This window comes from Durio zibethinus, chromosome 14 (assembly GCF_047325235.1).
Source record: "Durio zibethinus cultivar Kanyao isolate XHJ-2024 chromosome 14, ASM4732523v1, whole genome shotgun sequence".
In the NCBI taxonomy this organism is placed as follows: domain Eukaryota; kingdom Viridiplantae; phylum Streptophyta; class Magnoliopsida; order Malvales; family Malvaceae; genus Durio; species Durio zibethinus.
The window spans coordinates 19,265,983-19,273,562 of NC_143175.1; the positions used below are offsets into that span (position 1 = coordinate 19,265,983).

At 35.4% G+C, this 7,580-nt stretch overlaps 1 pseudogene across 1 annotated transcript; it reads left to right on the top strand.

The window, feature by feature from the left end:
- Nucleotides 1-202: 202 nt before the first annotated feature.
- Nucleotides 203-6,821, top strand: LOC111294246 (MLO-like protein 12; annotated as a pseudogene). The gene is made up of 14 exons (XR_016327295.1): nt 203-367; nt 915-972; nt 1,074-1,289; nt 3,975-4,072; nt 4,231-4,329; nt 4,427-4,485; nt 4,941-5,030; nt 5,418-5,498; nt 5,607-5,701; nt 5,780-5,829; nt 6,227-6,271; nt 6,351-6,520; nt 6,632-6,667; nt 6,750-6,821. The product of XR_016327295.1 is annotated as an MLO-like protein 12 (transcript).
- The last annotated feature ends 759 nt before the right edge of the window (nt 6,822-7,580 follow it).

The following is a 7,580-nucleotide window of genomic DNA, read 5'->3' on the forward strand; positions in this document are numbered from 1 at the left end:
CACTTTCTCTTTGAAATAGCCAAAGTCATCTCTTTTTTTAATGATTCTATGACTTTCTCTTTTATTGAAAGACTTTTAACAAATTTTAGATAAACATTCACATCAACTTTGCTCTTGTACATTGCTTGCCTGATCTCATAATCTTTATTACTTACAAGCCCTTTGTTTTTGGAGCAAAGTTTTAAAGAGAGAGAGAGAGATAGAGAGAGAGAAGGAATTGAATTTTTTTGAAGAAGTTATATCAATGGTTGATCCTACTGAAGCACGTTCATTGGAAGAGACACCAACTTCGGCAGTTGCAGTGGTGTGTTTTGTGTTGGTTGTTATTTCAATCTTCATTGAGCATGCCATTCACATTCTAGGGAAGGTTAGTTTTTGAATGTTTTTATAGCTTTATTCTTATAAATTTATTTTTCATGTCTTCAGAAACAGTTGATTTGATTTGCTTCAAACCTTATTGACATTGGTCCCTTGACTTTTGTCTGGTCAGAAACTGAAAGAAAAATGATATATTTTTTGTTAGTTCGATGCTTTGTTGTAACTTCGTATTTGAGTTTAGTCCAAGGAAAGACTCAGTTTTAGCAATTCAGTTGCACATGCGCCCCCTGTGTTTTCTCTGCAAAACTTAGTGTTAAGACCTTGAATCAAGGCTTTGTTCAATCTAAGTTTACTGTGAGAAAGTTAGAATTATTGCAATCAATAATCAGAGTTTCCTGTCAAATACTTGGTGTTAGAGTTAAACCTTGACTCAATACCATGGAGATATGAACTTTGGCAACATAAAACTAACTCTTTGGCTCCATCCAGGAACAATGTTTGTCCCTTTTGGAATAGAATTTAATGGTTCAATTTCGATGACGATTTTCAGTTTTTCATAGTTTTTGTTGATTATACATGACATACCCTTTACACAGTGGATGAAGAAAAGGCACAAGCCAGCTTTTTATGAAGCACTTGAGAAGGTTAAAACAGGTAATTGACTAACTTTATTCTAGTCTTTCTTTAATCTTTGTTAGTATTAAACTGAAAAAAACGTTATAAAAAAATAACAACGACTTTTCTTTTTCTTGTAGAGCTTATGCTCATGGGATTCATATCCTTGCTGCTAGCAATTTTTCAAGGTCCCATATATGATATTTGTATACTAACAAGCATAACGAACACTTGGCATCCCTGTGATAAGAAAATTGAGGCTAAAAAATATTTTGAAAGCTTTAGTAGGAAACTGTTGGTGCCAAGCTTCGACCTGAGAGTATTCTTCCATTTGCAGAAGAGAGAAATGGTTAGAGGTAAAGGCAAATGGTGTTTTTTGTATTTGCACTTTGAAATGCAAGTCAATAAAGATCAGGTTGACAAAAAATAGAAAGGAGAGAGAGAAATGAATGAGATGAACCTGTCTTCATGATGCTTGAGTCTTCATATTTATATGTAAGTTGAGGGGGACTATAAAGGGACAATTAGGATAGGGTCGAGCTGATCATGTCAGGCCAACCTGACATATTAGGTCGGCACAAATAACAAAAATGCCCTTGGTTGTCTACTGAATGCTTTGAGAGGAAAAAAGATCACTATACCCTTTTAATCATCAAATGCCTCTAACACTCTGTACCACTATTAGACAATCTGAATATTAGATCACCAAATTTATTACCAATGTCCTTGATGTGGGATAGATTAGCAGCTTATTTCGTCGAAGGCTGATGTTACAAATGAGGTTAGTTTTGGACGATGACTAGCTTTAAACTACAATCCGACCTAGTAGTTATCCGATTTTGCGAATGTGTTCTAAATTGAGTGTATAATCGATTTAAGAGTTGCTGAAGTCATAATTGTTAGGGGTGATTCAAGATTAGCTTTTTTGACTGAGATAAACTCTTTTGGTTTAGCTAATTACTTTGGTCGAGGTAGCCTAACCAAGCCTTTATGTAGGTAATTTACCGAAATGAACTCTTTGATTGAGGTGACCGAGATAAGTCATTTTGACCGAACTGAGCTCTTTTGGTCTAGCTAATCACTTTGACCGAGGTGGCCCAATCAAGTTTTTATGTAGGCAATTTATTGAGATGAGCTATTTGATAGTGGTGATCAAGATAAGCTATTTGATTGAGGTGAACTATTTCGGTTCAGCTGAGCTCTTTTGGTTTAGCTAATTATTTTGGCTGAGGTGGTCCAGCCAAGCCATTATGTAGATAGTTTACCCAGATAAGCTTTTTAATTGAGGTAACTGAAATTACCTTTTTTGATCGAGGAGAGCTTTTTTGGCCAAGCTAATCACTTTGACCGAGGTAGCTCAGCCAAGCCTTTATGTAGGCAATTTACCAATATGAGCTCTTTAATCAAAGAGGATGAGATAAGCTTTTTGGTCGAGGTAAGCTCTTTTAGTCGAGTTGAGCTCTTTTGGCCGAGCTAATCACTTTGGTTGAGGTGGCTTAGTCAAGCCTTTAAGAAAGCAATTTTTTTTAGATGAGCTTTTTAATCGAGGTGGTCGAGATGAGCTCTTTTGACCAAATTATTTTGTCAAATTGGGCTTTTGTGAATGTATTTCGTAAATTCGAGCTCTTTTGGTTAAGTTGTTTTGTTGATTTAGACCTTTATGAAGATATTTCGTAAATCTAAATTCTTTTAGCTAAGTTGAGTCCAAGCTCTTTTGGCTGAGCTATTTTGTCGAATTGAACTTTTTTGAAGATATTTTGTAGATCCAAGTTCTTTCGATCAAGCTGAGTCTGAGCTTTTTTGATTGAGCTATTTTGTCAAGTTGGGCTTTTACAAAGGCATTTTGTAGTTTCAAACTTTTTTAGTCGAGTTGAGTCTGAGTTTTTTGACCAAACTATTTTGTCAAATTGTCCTTTCTAAAGGTATTTAGTAGATCCAAGCTCTTTTGGTTGAGTTGAGTTCGAGCTCATTAGCCAAGCTGTTTTGTCAAGTTAGGCCTTTATGAAGGCATTTGGTAGATTCAAGCTTTTTTGGCTGAGTTGAGTCTGAGCTTTTTGATTAAGCTGTTTTGTCGAATTAGGTATTTATGAAGGCATTTGATAGATCCAAGTTCTTTTGGTTGAGCTGAGTCTAAGCTTTTTGACCGGGTTGTTTTGTTGAATTAGGCCTTTATGAAAGCATTTCATAAATTCGAGCTTTTTTGCTCGAGTTGAGTTTGAGCTTTTTTAGCCGAATTGTTTTCTCGAGTTGGGCCTTTATGATGATATTTAAAAATCTAAGCTCTTTTGGCTGAACTGAGTTTGAGCTATTTGGCTGAGCTCTTTTGTTAAATTGAGCTTTTATGAAGGTATTTTATAGATTTTAACTTTTTTGGCTGAGCTAACTTTGACGTCTTTGGTCGAGTTGTTTTGTCGAATTAGATCTTTATGAAAGCATTTGATAGATCCAAGCTCTTTTGACCAAGCTGAGTCTAAGCTCTTTGATTGAGCTATTTTATTGAATTGGACTTTTATGAAGGCATTTGGTAGATGCAAGCTCTTTTGGTCGAGTTGTTTCTCTTTTCTTTAGGATTCTTTTTTTTATGACATTGTTTTGTACTTGGCTTATACGAGATCCTCTACCTAACATACTAAATGTTGGTGTCGAGCTCAGACTTGAGAGTATTTCTGCATTTGTAGAAAAGAAGAATAGTTAAAGGCAATGGCAGAAATGTTTCGTGCCTTTGCATTTTGACGCACAAGTTAGTAAAGATCAAGTCGGTAAGAAAGCAGGAAGAAAAGAGAGAAATGAATGAGATGAGCCTGCCTTCATGGTACTTAAGTCTTCATATTTATAGATAAGTAAAGAGGGATCATAAGGGGACAATTAAGATAAGCCCGAGCTAAGGTGACACTAATCATGTTAGACTAACCTGACATGTAAGGTCAACATAAATGATAAAAATAACTCTGATTGTTTGCTGAAAGCTTTGAGAGGGAAAAAGACCATTATACCTTTTTTTCCTATCAAATGCCCCTAGTAGAAACTTATTGAATTCTTAGAAGATAATACTAATATTCCTCGACGCAATCTTGCATCAAAATATGGCAAATGTGCAGAAAAAGGCAAGATTGCCACTTCTATTCTACACATATTTGCAGTTTACATTGGTAATTGAAGGGAAAACAGATTGATATGAAGTTTTTCATATGGGAAAACTGTTTCCGCATATTGATTCATTTTTTTAGTTGAATTCATTAAGGAAACCGGAATCTGATTGACTGATAACTTATATTTCAGGATAAGGTTGCATTGGAGTCGGCTTATGGTATCCACCAGCTCCATATATTCATTTTTGTGTTAGCAGTTTTTCATATTCTCTACTGCATCATAACCTACGCTTTGGGAAGAACCAAGGTAAAAAAAAAAAAAAAAAGAAGAAAATTTTCATTCTTTGAGGCTTTTTCAATCTTTCTTCCGTTTGTTTGTTCTTTAACAATTGCTTGGACTGCAGATGAATAAATGGAAGGCCTGGGAAAATGAGACAAAGACAATTGAATATCAATACTACAATGGTATGTGGGTCTAATTAGATTTCTGGTACTGGTAAATTTCCTGGAAGAGCAACCTCTCCTCATCCAGGGTCCCAGTTGGAAAACTCCACAATGATTTAGTTAATCTGTCATTAGAAAAAAAAAAAAAGTTTGCATAGGACAAACTTCTGTTGCTTTAAAAGTCAAATACATTATAAATCTACTGTTTAAGTCAATCAAATCATTTTTTTAATGGAGATTTACATAGAAATTGACATGGACCGTGTATTTTAGCACAATATTTTACAATCTGTTGGGGAAGACTCTTTCACCCTGTATCATCAGGGTAAGGGAAACTCCCTTTTTTTTTTTTTTTTCCTATACAAGTTTGGAGTAGTATGTTTCCAACCCTACCTTTCTAATGACTTGAGCTGGGCCTAGGTGGCCCAATGAATAATAGCTAGTTGTTAATCAATTTATTTAATTTTCTAATGCTGATCCAGAGAGGTTCAGATTTGCAAGGGACACTTCATTGGGCGCAGACATTTGAACTTTTCGAGCCGCTCGACCATATCCCTTTGGATTGTAAGTACTCAGATGAAAATTATTATTTACATAAAAACTGTCATTGCAAAAGCAAAATATCTTATCAGGAATAAGTATACAGTATTATTCATGTATTTGAAGGATCGGATTTCTGTATTCATGTTCATTGAATATGAGTTACATTCGGGTACTTCATAAAAAATGAAGAATCGGAGTAATATAGATTTATGTTTATGGCACTATGAGATAAAATGTTGATCAAGTTTGAATATCAAGTCCCTAAGTGAAATTTTAAACCATCACTCTTATTTTGTCATCATTAGTCCAGCATAAAAGTTCATCAACCCTTGAATATATAGCATGACATTTTTACTTTAGGTAAATTTTTATGGTTCTGAATTCTGATTTAATTCCTTTATTATTCAGTATCAGTTGTGTTTCTTTAGACAATTCTTTGGGTCAGTTACAAAGGTTGATTACCTGACACTGAGGCATGGATTTATCACGGTAAGCTAAGCGATGGAATGTTGTAGTATGCTAATTTCTGTGCTATTACTGAGAGAAGGATTTATCAGTTTCCTGTTGCTAATTGAAACTTCAATGTGCTATGCTCAGGCACATTTGGCACCTGAAAATGAAACAAAATTTGATTTTCAGAAATACAGCAAGAGATCATTAGAAGATGATTTTAAAGTGGTCGTTGGGATCAGGTTAGTCCTCTCAAGCATGTAAATCAATATATCTTCGATTGACCAGTTACATTACAATACTAAATGTTGCATTAGCAGTCCAATCATATGGTTCATTGCTGTCCTTTTTCTGCTTGCCCATACACATGGTAAGGCTTTCATCATCTAACAATCAACTTCACCAACCTTTAAACTGAGTGTAATGCCGCCATGTAATGCCAAAAGTCTGCTATGAATTCCAGGATTAATAAATTTATCGTACCTGACAAACCTACTGGTTTTTCAGTATACAATGTTTAAAGAAATATACCGCTTAATTTTGAAGTTAAATTTAAAGGCCAGACACAACAAAACCAGTTCTGAAAAGAGTTTTCCTTTCCATGTTTAACTTGGGAGACAACACTTGAATAACTTCCATATTTCTTAACTGAACTCACTTACCTCTTACTTTTGCAGCAATAAGAACCTGTCAGCAGTAGCATTAACATGGTTATGGATTTCTTGTAATCACTGATGACTAATAAACAATTTGCTCTATATGGACAGGATGGCACTCTTATTTGTGGCTACCCTTTTTCCCCTTGGTTGTAAGTACAATACCATATTTGTTGTATTGAGGTTGTTCATAAGAAATAGGATCTGATACCCTCAATTGGAACTTTGCTGGTACTTCTGATGGTAGGAACCAACCTACAAGTGATCATAACTAAAATGGGGCTGAGGATTGAAGATAGAGGGGATGTAGTCAAGGGTGCACCTGTGGTTCAACCAGGTGATGACCTCTTCTGGTTTGGACGACCACGCTTCCTTCTTTTTCTCATTCATTTAGTTCTCTTTACAGTAATTTCCCCTCATCTTTATCTATTTATGTATTCCTTTTAATCTACCAACATTTAATCATCAACATCAATGTGTTGATGCTTACATGTGGATTCCTGATTTCCTCTGCAGAATGCATTTCAACTGGCCTTTTTCGTGTGGAGCACGGTAAGCAATCCTACTACTTCAGTCCTTCCTGTGTATTTTAATGCAACTATTTGATTAGATTATCTAATAAGTACTTTTTCAGTGTGAATTTACCATAAGGTCTTGCTACCATGAGCACCTTGAAGATATCATCATTAGAGTCTCTATGGGGTGAGTTCATAACATTCCAAGGATTAATATGAACCTTTTTTTTGGGAAAGATTATGGAACAAGGAGTATCAAAGTGAAAAGATTGCTGATGAAATGCAAAATTTGCAATTTTCAGGTATACAGTTTCTTTGCAGTTATGTGACTCTTTCACTCTATGATTTGGCGACTCAGGTAAGAAAGAAAATATACCTTCCAAAAACTTCCGCCATTCTTCTTATTCTGATCTATGTACCATTAACTGGATGGAAACGTTTAAGCTAAAAAGAAAAAATCAAGCTCAAAGTTGAGTGCATGATAAAGAAAATTATATTTAATTTGTCTGTTTTGTTTGTTTACAGATGGGAACTAACATGAGATCAACAATCTTTAACGATAGAATAGCAGCTGCACTGAAAAACTGGCACCATACAGCAAAGAAACACACTAAACATGGCAGGCATTCTGAGAATACAACACCCTTTTTTAGCAGGCCAGCAACTCCAACACATGGGATGTTTCCTGTTCATCTTCTGCATAACTATCCTCGAGGTGTCGAAAGTTACCATACATCGTCAAGGCATTCTAACTTTGAGAATGATCAGTGGGATCCTGATTCCTTCCCTTATCCGCGTCACCACGATATCAATGATCCTCTCCATGATAGATCACTGTTAGAAACAAGGGAACTAGATAGGACAGTTCAAGAATCTAGCTCTTCACAAATGCCTCTAGCACCTCAGTCAATCCGAACACAACACGAAATTGACATTACTCCATCAGATTT